Raw genomic sequence first — 17,000 nt, forward strand, 5'->3', positions numbered from 1 at the left:
CCCAACAGTATGGTAAATCGGGCTACATTCAAGGATGACACCCCAAACCACTGGTATGGGGCTGCACCGATGTCAGAAAGCAGGGGGCCACCAAGCAGAGCGGGATGCCCAGGCCCTGTGGCCATGTGGCCAGGGGATCATCCTCTAGTTGTGGAGCGTGAGGAGGGTCATGGGAAGGTAGGGAGCCGGCTCGGGGCAGCACAAGTCAGCCTCAGTACAGATATCCTTTCACATGTCCCAAGTGGCCCGGCTAGCACCAGCGGGTGGACCGCACCGGCAGCCCATCCGTCCCCAGCAGGCCCCTCTGGGGCCACAGCTGCACCACGATCCTCAGTACCTAACGCATCTCTGTGGGCGCACATGGCCACCTTCCAGTGAGTCGCCGAAAGGATCAACACAAGGGAAGGGGAGCGGTGCCCACTGTGTCCTCTAGGCCTTTCAGAAAACATGGCAGTTGTTCCCTCGGCCGCACACACGCGAGTCTCTGATAACGGCGATAGGAGACGTCAAGGGGCCCCGCGCGGCTCACAAAAGGACGCCCACACGTTGCCATGGCAGCACTGGAAGAGCTGCGTTACCCCGCTCGCGCTGGCACTGCTGTAAACGAACAAGGGCATGACACTTGCCCAGGGATTCATGCTCTCATTGAGCACATGGAGCACTCCCGGAGTCAAGATCGCGCCCTGAACCACGTGAAAGGAAATGATAAGGAAAAAAAAAGACGCACACTGGATGAGAGCCTGCGGGAAGGCGCCTGAGCTGCCGAGCCATCCCAGTGAATTCATGGATTCACAGCAGGATGGGTGTGAAAAATAAGTAAGACCTCTGGAATATAAAATATGTGTGTGTGTGTGTGTATGACATCAAGAATTACTCCATGATACATTACGTAAATAAATCAGATTACATCATGGTGCATATTCTGATCTCTGAGGGATGTTGGGCTGAGTGTGTGTGCGCGCAGGATGGACAGAACTAAGATGTTCAGTCTCTAGAAGAATTGTGGCTGGATGCCACTTTTCTTACTACTTTCATGTTCTAAATATCCTACAATAAAAATAAATACAAGTTAAAATACTGTGTTTCAGGTATGGTACTATACCCCCGTGGAGAATTATGATTGGGAAGGAAATACAGAAAGAGGGAGTTTCTGCCAGGGAAGCTGCTCAGATCAAATCCAGAAAGTGTATCCACACCTTCCCCCCTACTTATTACAAAATATAAAACTGGCATAAAAACGTAGTCCTGGACTCATTCAATTATTCAGGAGCTGAACATTTGAGTTCTAGAAACCTGAAGCTCAGCTTGACTTCCATAGAATCATGAGACTGCACAGCAAGGAGGATGCTCAGACGACCGCTTTTTCATTGGTGAGGAGGCACCGGCCTGTTCACACGTCCTTGGAAGGATGTTCGCCCGACTCTTTGCAAGGAAAGTTGCACTTCTTTCCCTGGATTTGTTTAAAACCCACACTCTGTCTTTCACAGACAGCACAGTATTTCCACTGTGGGTTCCCACCCGGAAGGATAAAACTGACTTCCAGGGCCTCCCTGGTGGCGCAAGGGGTTAGGACGCAGACTATGGGGCTGTCTGCAGCTGCTGCAGCATGAGTTCGATCCCCAGCCAGGGAGCTACCATATGGCACAGCAGACCTCTCCTGGCTCGCCCGCTACTCCCCTCAGCAGTGTGTTTCGGCCACTCTGCCTGATCTGTCCCCCAGTCTGTTTCTGGTGAATCCTCTCACCCCACCACCCGCACCTCTCACCTGTACCCCAGTTCTTGTGTGCATGGATGAATGAATCTTTAAATGTAAAAACTGAATTCCATATTATTCTACACTTATCAAAAGTCTATCCTCAAAACACATACAGAAGATCCTTCATTATAACATCGTTTCATTATAACATTGATGTGGAAAAAAACAATGGACTCCCACATGGGGCCACAGTCTGTATGGAGGGTGCACCTTCTCCCCAAGTCTTGTGGGTTTTCTCATTTCCTCCCACACCCCAGAAACGTGTGCGCTGATGCGTCTATACTGTACCAGTCGTGCAGAATAAGCACAGTTGTTAGGGGCACCTTGCCTTGGAAGGGTGTCCTGTCTAGGGTGGGTCCCTGCCTGGCGCCTTGCGTTGCCAGGACAAACTCTGGCCATCCCCATGCTGCAATGGAATAAATGGATTAGACACCAAATGAACAGGTGAATTATTTTTTATTACAAATTATTTTTTTCATCTTACAAGTGCTTGGGGTATTCAGAAGTTTGATGATACTTTTGTGACAAGAAATATGCCCTACTAACTAAACTCTTGCTTGTACCAATTAGCCCATGGTCAAATTGGTTTCATCACATGCTGTTTACTCTGTTTCCAAGACTGTACTTGTGCTTGGAAGTGTGGCACCCAACTGTTTCTCGAGCTGGTGTACAAGCCAGCCCTGGCTCAGGCCATACAACTGAAGTCACACAGAAGCTTACTGGCGAGTTCTCGTGTTAAAAAAATAAAACACTATTCCTATTGGGTTGTTTAAAAAACGTTTGCGACATCAAACGGCACCAATTTATAAATATCTGAAGAAGAAACCAGGCTAGGCCCAGGCCAGGAAAGCTGCACTTCCCTGAGCAACTTCCCTGCTTTGCTTTTATCTGACACATCCTGTGAGCACTGCAAAGAAACGGCTTCCTTTTTTTTTTTTTCCCATTTGGGGGTGGAGAGGCAGCAGCGGGGAAGAGTGACCAGCAGGACTAAGGGCACATGCACATAAATTTAAAGAAAAACAAGTTTCTCAGGCAAAGTGCAGGAAATGGAGAATTAATTTCTTCCTTCCTCTCTCTAAAACTGACCCTTTTTCCTACCACTTGTCTTTCTTGCAGATACATCTGAAGGCAACAGATCTACTGCATGAGCTACAAAGAACACAAAAATAACCAGAGGAAAAGAATCTTTTATTATTATTTTATTATTTCCTGGTGTTGACACAGCTGGCTAAATAAACTAATTTTGCTCACTTACAAATATAAAATAAATGGCCAATGTAGCATACAAAGAAGCCACCATCACAACTGAAGTGATAATACATTCTGAACAATTTCCATGGCTTTTCCCCTTTGAAAAACCTGAAGGCAAAGAAAAATGTAACGCAGGTAGTTTGTTGGCTTCTTCCTCCCTCTCTTCCCACCTCTCCCCTCACTCCATCTTTTTCTTTTTTAATATATGGATATCAGCATTAAGAATAATCTAATAAACTCTGTGTCTAAATTTCAAGTCAACAGCCAAATGTAAGTGGAGTTTCAGACAACAGAGCCTGAAGAATCTTGACGTGCTCAGTGATGCTCCGGGCGCTGGTGGGCTCCCTGCTAGAGATCCCAGGGAACAGCTGGAGAGCCTGGGGAACAGCTCCGCCTGTGGGCCACAGTCCTTCAACGTGGGGGAACGCTCCACCCACCTGGAGTTAGCATCAGCAGCCACAAGTTAAGGGATGTCTCACGTGACTCCTCCCACTTCAGGCACCGTCACCAGGACTTGTGACCTACTGGCTATAAATTCAGAGGATTCACCTCAAGTCCTACCATTTGCGAGAACAACTCACAGAACTCAGGAAAGCACTCTGATTCAAATTTATCATCAAGTGACCTACAGAATCAATGAAATTTCAAATCCTAATCGGCCTATCTATTTCATAGATCTTAAGCAAATTTTAAAATAAAGCATAAAGAATAAAGATGCAGACAAGCCAGGAAATTTGTGAAGATGACCACAAGAGAACTTATGTATTAGCTATCAAGACTTACTATGAAGGTCCTCCCTGGTGGTGCAAGGGGTTAAGTCTCAGCACTATGAAGCTATCCACAGCCACTGCAGCATGGGTTCGATCCCCAGCCGGCCAGGGAGCTGACCCACATGGCGCAGCAGACCTCTCCTGTCTGGCTCGCTACTCCCCTCAGCAGTGTATTTCAGTCTGTCTGTCTGTTCTGTTCTCCACTCTGTGTCTGTTGAGTCCTCTCACCCCCAGCACCTCTGGTCTGTACCCCAGTTCTCGTATGCATAAATAAATAAATCTTAAAAAAAAAATTGTATTTCAGAGTGCTGGAGGCTAAAAGTCTGAGACCAAGGTGCCAGAATAGCAAGGTTCTGGTGAAAGCCTCTTCCAGGGAGCAGAAAGCTATCTCTTACATCCTCCATGGCAGAGAGAAGGTGCGCACTCTCCAGGGTCCATTGATGAGGCCACTGATTCCATTCATGACGGCACCACTCTCAAGACCTAACCCCCTCCTAACGCCATCACACTAGTGGTGAGGCATCAACCGATGAATTTTAGGGAGACAAAAAAAATCAGTCCATTGCAGAAACCACGTTGGAAAATAACTGGTGTTATTTGTAGAGTTGAACATGCATAACAATTCTATCCCATGGTTTAAGCCCATGGTTTAAGCTTAATGTACAAAGAAAGAAGGAAAAACCCGCAACAACTTGAATGTCAATGAAAAGAAAAATGAAATAAACTGGGGGGTACTCATAGTGTGATAGGATCAGACCATTTCATAAAGACTCAGAGGACCACAGAGAGTAAACTCTTTTAAGTAGAATAAAAAAAACAAGTATTTTAAGTACCACTTTTAGCTAACATGTAGATAAAATAAAATCATATAAAGTAAAGGAATAGCGGGCAAAAAAAAAAAAAAGGAATAATAGATGCCCCAAATGGAACAAGCGGGGACTATATGGTAAAGCTAGACAGGGGTTAATATCAAGGTCCCGGCTATTGAAGCGGATGACAGTTTCATCAATACTTAATCAGTATTGAAAGTGAAAAATAAATGAGGATCTTGCATAGATGGCAGTGTTCGAATGTGTCAAAAAACAGAGATTATTATTAATCTACTGCTGTAAACCACTTGAGGGCCATTTTTAAATATAAGATAAAGTGCACAAAAAGATAACAATAATTTCAGATTCAAATTTGAGATTATTTCTCAAAACAGGCTTGTCACGAGTGAGGAATGGAAAAAAATCAGGTTATATGTCTTATCTGATAGGAGAGAGGGAGGTTAAATACTGATTAATTCTTTACACTGATAGATATATTTCAAGTTTGACTAGTAACAATCAAAGCAAAAGACATTTAAAAAAGAATGATCAATGAAGTTTTAAAGGCAAAAAGGTAAAAAAAAAGACTCCAGAAAGCTTGACAAGTGAAAAACATTTTAAAATGTCTGAAATAAGAAGAAATAAATAATTGTCATAATACTTTTGTGAGGATTAAATGATAATAAAGCAAGTTCAGTGCCTCGAGTATTATTTTATTTATCCACTTAGAAAATAAAAAATTGTGAATGCCAAATTTAGATATGTCATTTGAGATCATAAAAGAATTTGATATAGTGTTCACAAGTATTTCATTGGCTTTAGAAATTATATGAATAAGCAACATATATGCTCTTAGGCCACAATGACGCGAAACTAGTACATAAACCTGTCTGTTAAATAAAAACACTTAGGTACTCTTCAGAGTTAATGGTCTATACTCTTTATCCCTAAACAGGATTTTCCTTAAAGAAACAGTGTAAGTCCAAGACCGGTAGGCTATCAGGGAAACTTTTTCTAGCTCTGTCTTTGAACTGTTCTTATTCTTAGCCGCTCCAAGATAGAGAAATTATTTTGTATTTATTAAAACCTTATGAAGCAGGCATTGCTACCTCCCCGGCCCCACCTCTTTTTTTAATAGCTGAGGGAACTGGGGCTCAGAAAAGTTAAGTAATCTTTCCAGGTTACACCGCTAATAAGTCATGCTTCAACAGAATTCTAACTGACCCCACAGATAATATTGAATTACAGGCCATCACTGATAGATCCTTGGGCCACATGAGATAATCTGCTACACAGTACAAAAACTGTATTAGACTATATAAAAGATACCTAGACTCTAAGTAAAACTAAATCCATGGCCTGTTTTCCCTGACTGTTAGAAGATTTCTATTATTTAAGTTTGCCACATGAGCCACTCGCTGGTGTGAGACCACAGACTAAAATCATGCTGGTCCTTTGCTGCCCCCTACTGGAACATGTATGTAGATACACAAAATCCTCAGCCAACTATTTCAGGTGTACCTAACTTCCTTTTATAGATTAAAATTTCTAGAACATGTAATTTGTACCTAAAAGAGACCCAATGGATGTTTATAGGATTAAACTGAAAGTCTGCTCCTCTGAATCTCTGATTTGTACTAGGGGGTTGATTTTATAACACTCTTACGATAAATGATTTAATTATGTGATAACTGTGTTCCAATTTAACCATGTGGTATATAGATCGGCATATATCATGTTTACTTAAAATTATAAAATTTCATTATGTACTCAGGGACTCTGGTTACATTTAATCATCTCCGGGGATTCTGGTTTCATTCATGATAAAAGGAAATAAACATTATAATGTAAAAATTTTCAGTTTAATCACTTCTTTCTTTGCTTCTACTTAAAGCCCAGATACAACAAGCAGCCAAAGGCTCAAATTTCTTCTTATTTCCTGCTCTTTGTTTAGCCCCTGTTGGCTGTGATCACATTTTCTGAGACGGAGAGGGCTGATCAATCTTCAACTAACTCTCTGAAGAACAGCATGACCTCAATGATAAGCCATTTCCTCAACTGATAAAGCTGTTACTGATGAGCTAAACATTAAAGCCCACAAGCTTAAGACATTAAATCAGGGAGGGATTTTTGTAGCTAAATGGTCAAAGTCATCCCTTCACTAGCTCATGGATGGGTGGTCTTACAGCAGGAAAATGCTCCAGGCTTCCTGCTGGAAGGACGCGTTGCAGCTCTTGTAACTGGACTTCACCTGGCTCTCCCCTCCAGGGCCGGGAAGGCTGCACACACCCCTCAGATGCGACACCATTTCACTTCTTTTTATGACTGAATGAGCTTCTAAATATAACCTTCCAAATACATATGTGTATGTGTGCATTTATTTATACACACACACACACAACACAACACAGAAGATTCTTGAATAACATTTCAGCATAATTTTGATTAAAAAATAATTAATTCCTGGTTGGGGCAGCTTTCTGGATGGCGTTTGCATTTGGATTTTCTCCATGGACTCCGGTTTCCTCACACATTCCAGTGCACACTAGCTTCACTGGCCTGTGCATACTGTCCCAGCCTGCGTAGTGTGGTGTATGTGCACCAGTGCACCCTGCAACAGAAGGACATCCAGGGCTGGATCCCACCTCAAGCCCTGAGCTGCCAGGAGAGGCCCCAGCCTGAACTGGTATAAGTGAGAATATGTGAACAAATGAATAGTGTTTAATGTCAGAAGCTTTGGAGTCTTTATTTAGAAGTTTGGTGATGTTTTGTGATCAGAAGTAGACCGCTACCAATGACATTCAGTGAGGACTTAGTGAGTATATATGTGTGTGTATATATTCACACACAGATATATATATATATGCACACACATATATATTTGTATACACACACATACATCCATACTACATGTTCTTTATACATTCATCTATATATGGTGAGAGTGGAAAACTTTTCCTCTAAGATCAGGTACAAAAGAGGGGTGCCCATTCTCACTATTTCTATTCAACATAGTTCAGGAAGTCCTAGTCAAAGCAATTAAGTAATAAAAATAAAAGACATCCATATCAAAAACAAAGAAGTTATATTCTCTTTGTAAATCACTATTATGTAGAAAATCCTAAAGACTCCACCCAAAAAAGCCTGTTAGAATAAACAAATTCAAGAAAGTTTCAAGGTATAAAATCAATGTACAAAAATCAGTTGCATTTGCATTTCTAAGCCACTCAAAACATTTTTTAATAAAAAGCAACCCTTAAAACTTTTTAAAGTATAACCCCTGAGGCCTCCCTGGTGGCACAAAAGGTTAAGACACAACCTGCGAAGCTGTCCACAGCCACTGGAGCACGAGTTCAATCCCCAGCCAGGGAGCTTCCCACATGGTGCAGTAGACCTCTCCTGTCTCTCCTGCTGCTTCCCTCAGCAGTGGATTTCAGTAGATCTGCCTGTTCTGTTCCCCATTCTGTCTCTGGTGAATCCTCACACCCCACCCCCCACACCTCTGACCTGTACCCCAGTTCTTGTGTGCATAAATAAGTAAATCTTAAAAAATAAATAAATCTTAATAAATAAATAAATAAATAATGAAGTATAACCCTTAACATGTTAAAAGAGAAAACGGAATCATATAAAATATTCAAGTAAAGCAGAGAAAGAGGAAAAGAGGAAGACAAAGACTAAACACAATGAATACAATAGTTAAAAACACAGTGGATATTAACCCAACTATATCAATAATTAATTGAAATATGAATGGTCCTGTTGGGATTCAGATGATGGGGTTAGGTGGGTGGGGTTTTTGGGTCCCTTTGGGAAAGAATTCAGTTCCCATTCATCAGCACACAGGAAAGGAAAACCAGGAAAGAGAGATTGTTACAAGACAGCCCAGATATAAAACGGGTTGCCTGACTATGGGTCCTCACCCGCACACTTTAAAGAGACTTAATACTCCGCTGCAGGCACACACAAAAGATTAATAAAAGATTTATTCACAAGGGAAGGGAAAATGAGGAAATGTACAACTCAGGGAAAAAAGTGGGAGATAAAGTCTTAAACGCGTCCTACCCATTCTGCCTATTTGGAATCCCAAATGGCACTCTGAGAGCTGGCCACGAGCCACAGGCCGTGAAGCCAGGAGGTGAGTGAGAGAGAGACCCCAAGGCCCACGTGTCTGGTTTTTATACCAAAACTGGCTGCTTAACTTCACCCTCGGGTCCCAGAAACCTTCCCTTTGGTGATGATGGGATTTGTCTTTCCCAATGTCCTGATGGCTTAAGTCTGGAGTGGGGGTGGAGTCCACAAAGCCTGCATGGAATTAGCTCAGGACATCCTTTCCCCCTAATAAGATGCCTGCATAGACACAGGCGGGCAGTCTTAAAAGACAAGAGCTGCATTTTGCCAGGGCAAGAGATGATCTTTTATAACATTCTTTGATGAAATTATTGTGGCAGGCCTCCCTGGTGGCGCAGGCGATTAAGCACCACACTATGAAGCAATCCACAGCCTCTGCAGCACGAGTTCGATCCCCGGCTGGCCAGGGAGGGAGAAATCCACATGGCAAGGCAGACCTCTCCTGTCTTGCCCGCTGCTCCCCTTAGCAGTGTATTTCAGTCAGTCTGCTTGTTCTGCTCCCCACTCTGTCTCTGGTGGATCCTCTCACCCCCCACATCTTTGGCCTATATCCCAGCTCTTGTATGCATAAAAATAAATAAATCTTTTTTTAAAAAAGGAAGAGATTATTGTGGAAATTATCCCCTTGGGATAAGATTGGGTTGGTCTTCTAAAATTGATAATCCTCTCTGCCCCCATTGCTGGCTGATAATCTTTTCTGACACTATCTCAGATTCCTGGAAACTTCCATAACCAGGTTGAGTTACGATTTATTAATCGTCCCTACCCCCACCGCTGGTGCTCATCCTTGTGAGACCTTCCATCCTAAATTTTTCTACTCTAAGGTTCCATCACATACTTAGGGGAACCAAATAGTTATTTGCTGCCTAAAAAAAGCCACTTTAAATATAATGATACAGATAGGGATAAAGAGATGTCATGTCAACACTAATAAAAAGAAAGCTGGAACATCTGTATTAATTTCAAGCAAAACTGACTTCAAAACAAGGAAAATTATCAGAGATAAAAGGGATATTACATAATGATATTCCTTATGTACATTCCAAGAATATGCATACATACCTAACAACACATTGTTATGATACATGATGTAAAAAGTGGTAAAACTACAAGAAGAAATAGATAAATCCACTTTTCCACTTGGACACTTCAATATATTTCTATCAATGATTGACAAATCCAGAAGGCAGAATAAGAATATAGTTAAACTGAAGTATATATACATCAATCAACTAGGTAGAATTGTTGGACATTTATAAAATACTTTATCCAGCAGCAGAATGCACATTCTACTCAAGATCACATGGGACATTCACCAAGACAGATCACATTCTGGACTATAAAACACATTTTAACAAATGTGAAAGAGTAGAAATCATAGAAAATACACTCTTAGGCCACAACAAAGTAAAACTAAAAATCAGTAACAAAGATAGCTATAAAATCTAAACATATTTGGAAATTAAATATTTATTGGTCAAAGAAGTATCAAGAAAAAAATTCGTTTATATTTTTGACTAAATGGGGCCTCCCTGGTGGCCTAGTTAAGTCTCAGCTCTGTCACCACTATGGCCTGAGTTCCATCCCCAGCCAACGAGCTGAGCAGCAGACCTCCCCTGTCTCCCCGCTGCTCCCCTTGGCAGTGTATTTCGCAAAATTCTCCTGTTTTGTTCCCTACTCTGTCTCTGGTGAATCCTCTCACCCCCCACACCTCTGGCCTGCACTCCAGTTCTTCTAAGAAAAAAAAATAAATAAGTAAATTACATATTAAAAATTAAAATATTTTTAACAAAATGAAAATACTGCTTACTGATACAGTGGGATGCACAAAAGCAGTGCTTCAAGGGAAAGTGATAGCACTGGATACATAAATTAGAAAAGAAGAAAGATCAAAAATAATTTCCACCTTATGAAACTAGAGAAAGAAGAGGAATATAAAGCAAAAGGAAGAGTAAAAGAGAGAATAAAAAATTGAGTTGAATCAACAAAACTGAAAATAGGAAATCAATAAGGAAAAGCAAATAAACCTAAATATCTGGTTGAGAAAATCAGTAAATTGATAAACCTCTAGCCAGGTTTAGAAAAAATAAGAGAGGTCACAAATATTAATATCAGAAATGAAAGAGGGGTCATTAGTGTTGATCCGTGGACATTAGATAATATAGGAAAATGTGAATAATTCCACGCCAACAGATTTGGTAACTTAGACCAATTTCTTAAAAGACAAAAAAAGTACATAACTCACACAAGGAGAAATAGATCATCTGAGTTGATAATTAAATATATACTCCAAATATACTCATACAGAAATTGATTTGATAGTCAAAAACCTTCAAAAGAAAAGAAAATATCAGCTCCAGAGGGCTGCAAAGTTGAATTCTATCAGACATTTAAAGAAGGGAGACTGAATCTCTGAAATCTCTCTCACAAAACAAGATTAAAGGAAACAGTTCCCAACTCATTCTAGGAGGCCAGTATTACCATACATCAAAACTAATAAACACATTACAAAAGAAGAAAATTACAGACCAATATATCCCATGAACATGGATATAAAGTTACACAACAAAGTATTAGCAAAGCTAACCCAGCAATGTACAAAGAGATTACAAACTATGACCAAGTAAAATTTATAGTAGGTATAAAAGTGGCTCTCATTCACATGCAAAACTTGGAAATTATTCTAAACTCATTACTCTTAAAACCTTTTTAAATAACATGAAATATTGGAGGCCACTGCAAAGAATCAGAAAGAAAAGAGAACTAAAGGCAATGTGTCTTAAACTGCTCATCACAGTTTAAGACAGAACATGCCTTACACTTCCAGTCTCTGTCACCACAAACTTGGGAAAATTACCTAACTTCTCTGTTCTTCGGTTCTTTCATCTGTAGCACGAAGACAACAGTGCCTGCTGCGCAGATTTATTATGATGGTGAGAGCACTCATACTAGACTTAACTGTTATCTATCATCATTATTACATTATTATTCTCCTGAAAAAATGCTAGGAAAAGCAGATTTTTTCAAAATTATTTACACAAAGTGATTAGAAACTTAAATTTGGCACAGAATTTGACTTCAAGTTTTGATGCTTCACCACTGATAGCTTTAAAGCCCCTCTCTCCTCCTTCCACTTGTACCCCACAACTGAGCAAGCTGATAAAAAGCGCCTGAGTTCCCCAACTTTGATGCAAGTTGAAAGCACTCAAGGCCAGTCTGGAAACCCCGCATTCTAGCTGCCTGTCAAACCCCAGAGTCTCGGGCCTACCCTGGTGGCGCAGCGGTTGAGCGCCGCGCTAGGAAGCTGCCCGCAGCCTCTGCAGCGCAGGTTCGATCCTGGCCGGCCTGGGAGGGTCCCACATGGTGCGGCAGACCTCTCCAGTCTCGCCCGCTGCTCCCCTCAGCAGTGTCTTCGGTCCATGTGCCTGCTCTGCTCCCCGCTCTGGCTCTGGTGAATCCTCTCACCCTCCTGTGCCTCTGACTGTACCCCGGTTCTTGTATAAATAAAATAAATCTTAAAAAAAAAAAAAAGAACAAACCCCAGAGTCTCCTTCCCTTGCTCTCAAGACATTTCCAGAAAAGGTTAGGAGCCAGCCCTGCTCCCCTAAGAAGCCTCACTCAGAATAAACCCTTCCACACCCACTTGGTGTGGTTGTGGTGTCCCTCAACATCAAAGACTGATGTGGGGCCTCACTGGTGGCGCAGCAGTTGAGCGCTGGGTTGCAAGGCTGCCCGCAGCCTCTGCAGAGCCGGTTCATCCCCAGCCGCTGGGCGAGGGTCCCACATGGCGCGCAGACCTCTCCTGCCGCCTGCTGCTCCCCTCCGCAGTGTATCAGTCAGTCTGCCTGTTCTGTTTCCCGCTCTGGCTCTGGTGAATTCTCTCACCCTACCGCGCTTCTGACTGTACCCAGTGCTTGTATAAATAAATAAATAAATCTTTTAAAAAAATTAAAAAATACTTTAAAAAAAATAAAAAAAAGTCTGATGTGGCATCAACAACCAAATTCCACCCAGCTTCTATGCAAGGCTTTCCAAAGAGAGGAGGGTTAATCCAAATATAATATTAATTGTGATGTTTTAACACATTTTAAAACACTGTTAAGAAAGCAATATAGAAAGGGTTGAATATTATGAGAGCGAACAAGTCAAATGAAAAATTCTAGAAGAGACACATTTTATGGTGTTAAATGTATTTATGAGCATCTGAAAAGCAACTACTATAACAAGTATTACAAAATTCTAGAATATGCTGGTAGCAATAAAGCTAAACACAATTAGCAGAGTCTGTGTTTCTGCATTTTCATAGGCCTCAGGATGTCATAAAATATACTGACTAAAAGGCAAAATAAGCAGCAGGTCGGTGAAAGTCAATTCACTCCACTTGGCTTCATTATAACACTGATGAGAAAAAAAGAATCTTGCTGACCATGAACGAAAAGACCTGCTGTCCTTGTTCCTGTTAGAGTTGGGGTACAAGAACCTATTGGTGAGATCCAGCAGGACGTCCTGCCTAAGGTTGGGAGACAGGCTCCTCGCACTCCTCTTTGTAAATTCAAATCCTGGTTGTGGTTGGGTTTTGGTTGTTGTTGTAGTTGTTGATTTTCAATACTGACACAGAATTCATATTTCACCTTTTAAAAGTTTTCCATTTTTTAATTTCATCCATCAAATTTTGCTGTCTTCACTGGTCTACCCAAATCTTTTTTTTTTTTTTAAAGATTTATTTATTTATTTATACAAGAACGGGGTACAGTCCAGAAGCGTGGGAGGGTGAAAGAATTTACCAGAGACAGAGCAGGGAACAGAACAGGCAGACTGATGAAATACACTGCTGAGGGGAGCAGCGGGGGAGTCAGGAGAGGTCTGCTGCGCCATGTGGGACCCTCACCGGCTGGCCGAGATCGAACCGGTGCTGCAGAGGCTGCGGACAGCTTCATAGCGCAGCGCTCAACCCCCTGCACCACCAGGGGAGGCCCTGGTTTACCCAAATCTTAAATGACTAAAGATAACCTATAAATGTGCTGTATTCAATCTTCAAAAAAAGGAATTCTTAAAGGAAAAAGTTAGGGGGAAAAGCACTGAAAGGAAATATATCAAAATGTTAACAGAGACAATTTTTTTTTTAAGATTTATTTATTTATGCATACAAGAGCTGGGGTACAGGCCAGAGGTGCAGGGGTGGGGTAAGCATTCACCAGACATAGAGTGGGGAGCAGAACAGGCAGACTGACGAAAACACTGCTGAGGGGAGCACCAGGAGAGGCAGGAGAGGTTTGCTGTGCCAAGTGGGTTGCTCCCTGGCTAGGGATTGAACTGGTGCTGCAGAGGCTGCAGACAGTTTCACAGTGCAGTGCTTAACCCCTTGTGCCACCAGGGAGGCCCCAGAGACAATTCTTGATGGTAGATTATAGGTAGCTTTTCTTTTACTTTACAGTTTCCTTTACACTCTAGATTCTTTTTTTTTTTTTTTTCATCACAAATGTGAATAGGACATTGTGGTCACGGACATTGAGAATGGGTTTGGGAATCACAAATTTTTAGCTAAGAGAAAGCACATTTATATATGTATATGTATATATTTACATGACCTGAAATCTTCAACATGATTATAAAGAACAATTAGAAATGTTTTTAATTCTATGAATTATAGATAGGGCAGATATAATTTAAGCCTGTATGTTTACATTTGTAGATCAATATGCACTGATAATAATTGCAATGTAGTAAACTAAGTCCAGCGTGGATGAAAAAAATGCATGAGAGGGCCTCCCTGGTGGTGCAAAGGGTTAAGCACAGCACAGTGAAGCTATCCGCAGCCTCCTCAACTTGAGTTCGAACCCCCAGCCAGCCAGGGAGCAACCCACATAGCACAGCAGATCTCTCCTGTCTTGCCTGCTGCTCCCCTCACCAGGGTATTTCAGTCATTCTGCCTGTTCTGTTCCCCACTCTCTCTCTGGTGAATCCTCTTACCCGTAACCACACCTCTGGCCTGTATCCCAGTTCTCGTATGCATAAATAAATAAATCTTTAAAAAAAAAACTTGCCCTTCTCTCAGCCTTTATCTCTGAAAGTGGCAATTACATCTATTTAAAATTGCTTAAGCCAAAAACCTTAACTCACTGTCTCTGGCAGCCAAGAGCCAATTAATCAGTGAATTCTACAGCATTTCCTTTCAAAACATATCCAGAATCTAAACCCTTTTCCTCATCTATCATTACTCACTGCAATTAGGGAACTACACCAATAGGATCCTCTTTCCTTCCCTGGCCCCCTGCCATCTATCTCTGTACAGCAATCAAATGAACCTTCTAAAACAAATTAAATCAGGCCATTCCTTAAGTTTGGATTTACTCTGTATAGTAAACTTTAAATGAAATTCAACCCAATTCAGTGTGACTGGTGTCCTTACAAAAAGATATCAACACAGAGAGATGGGGGACAACCATCTGTAGAAACAGTGAGGAAGTGACCATCAATAAGCCAAGGAGAGAATCCTCAGAAGAAACCAAGTCTGTGGACACCTTGATCTTGGAGTTCTAGCCTCCAGAACTGAGAAAATAAATTTTTGTTTAAGAAAAAAAAAATAATAAAAATAAATGAAATCCAAGTCTTTCCAAGTTCCCTTTTCCAGCTTTGTTTCCTACTCCTTTGATCACAGCTCTCTCAGAACACTGTCGACCATCTCTTTGCTGTCCACCAAGACGTTAAACCAAATTGGTAACGCAACTCTATTTTTTAAATAAAATTAAATACATTCATATATATGTGAGAAAGAATAGGTTCTATTATGAAGTTATATGTAATTTGTATAGGGTATAAATTATTGATTATAAGATTATAGAATATGTTCTTTTTTCTTATTGCAAAAACAGTTTCTAGTGTATGTATTACATATATATATATTTTAAGATTTATTTATTTATGCATACAAGAACTGAGGTGTAGATCAAAGGTGGGGGGGGTGAGAGGATTCACCAGAGACAAAGTGGGGAGCAGAACAGATGATCTACTGAAATACAGGCCTGAGGGGAGTAACTGGGGAGACAGGAGAGGTCTGCTGCACCATGTGGTAGCTCCCTGGCTGGGTTAGATCTCGTGCTGCAGAGGCTGCGGATTGCTTCACAGTGCTGCGACTTAAATCCTTGCGCCACCAGGGAGGCCCTGTATTACTTTTTTTTTTTTTTTTGTATTCTTATGTAATAAAACACATGAAAAACTGTATAAAATCCCTTATACCCAGTGTGGTGATAGTATTTAACTATATACAAATTCTGGAAATAAACCATGGTGTCACACCAATTAAAAACACAGAAGCAGGGCCTGCCCTGCTGGCGCAGCGGTTGAGCGCTGGGTTGTGAAGCTGCCCGCAGCCTCTGCAGCGCAGGCTCGATCCAGGGCTGCCAGCGAGGGTCCCACATGGCGCGCAGACCTCTCCTGCCGCCCGCTGCTCCCCTCAGCAGTGTACTTCGGTCCTTTTTCCTGTTCTGCTCCCCGCTCTGGCTCTGGTGAATTCTCTCACCCTCCTGCGCTTCTGACTGTACCCAGTGCTTGTATAAATAAATAAATAAAATCTTAAAAAAAAAAAAAAACCACAGAAGCAAGCAAAACCAAAAACTGCCTACAGAAAATGATAGCATTTGCCAACACGCCCTCCAGAAATTTTCAGCCATTATTTCAGTTAATTCTTATAATAATTCCATGTGATGAAAGCAATTATGTCAGTGATTGGTAATATGAGGCTCAAAAGGTGAAAGAAGTTGTTTGAAGTTGCAGGGCAAGAAGTGAAGGCCAGGTCCACCTGACTTGAACGGCCACATTCTACATACTACTGTAGCTATGACCTCCCCAGTCATATATCAATAAATAGGGCAAAAGTGAACCGATCTAGGCATCCAGTAAGAAAGGAAAGGGGTATTGTAACAGGGTGGTCCCCAGGAAAGGGGGAGGTTCCAGGTTCCCTGCCCCACCCAAGGAAGGGTGGAGCTGAGCAGGAAGAGGAGAAGCTGCAGAAGAGACTGAGGAAGGAAGCAGGATGGAGCAAGGAGACCTGGAGGAGGCGCATGGAGCCTAGAGACACGTGAAGAAACTGCGCTTGTCTTTTGGTCGTGAACTGGGTGACACAGATGTGGGTGAGACCTGTGGGGAGGTGACAATGGCAGCTTTTATCTTGATGTTGATTTTGCTCTTTTCCTTCTGGGCTTGTCCGGTTGTTTGTGACCCTTTTCTGTGGGTCCCCACTGGAAGATGTTTTAGACTTGTGGCAGGCTTTGGGGCCTTGCTCTG

At 41.8% G+C, this 17,000-nt stretch overlaps 1 long non-coding RNA gene across 1 annotated transcript; it reads left to right on the plus strand.

Annotated features, from left to right (window-relative positions):
- The first annotated feature begins 564 nt into the window (after window positions 1-564).
- Window positions 565-3,772, plus strand: LOC129146384 (uncharacterized). Its single transcript, XR_008553039.1, has 3 exons — window positions 565-816; window positions 2,873-3,142; window positions 3,265-3,772. It is a non-coding gene; the product is annotated as an uncharacterized LOC129146384 (long non-coding RNA).
- Window positions 3,773-17,000: the final 13,228 nt, after the last annotated feature.

This window comes from Talpa occidentalis, unplaced genomic scaffold (genome assembly GCF_014898055.3).
Source record: "Talpa occidentalis isolate TD23 unplaced genomic scaffold, MPIMG_talOcc4v2.1 talOcc4.2, whole genome shotgun sequence".
Taxonomy (NCBI): Eukaryota; Metazoa; Chordata; class Mammalia; order Eulipotyphla; family Talpidae; genus Talpa; species Talpa occidentalis.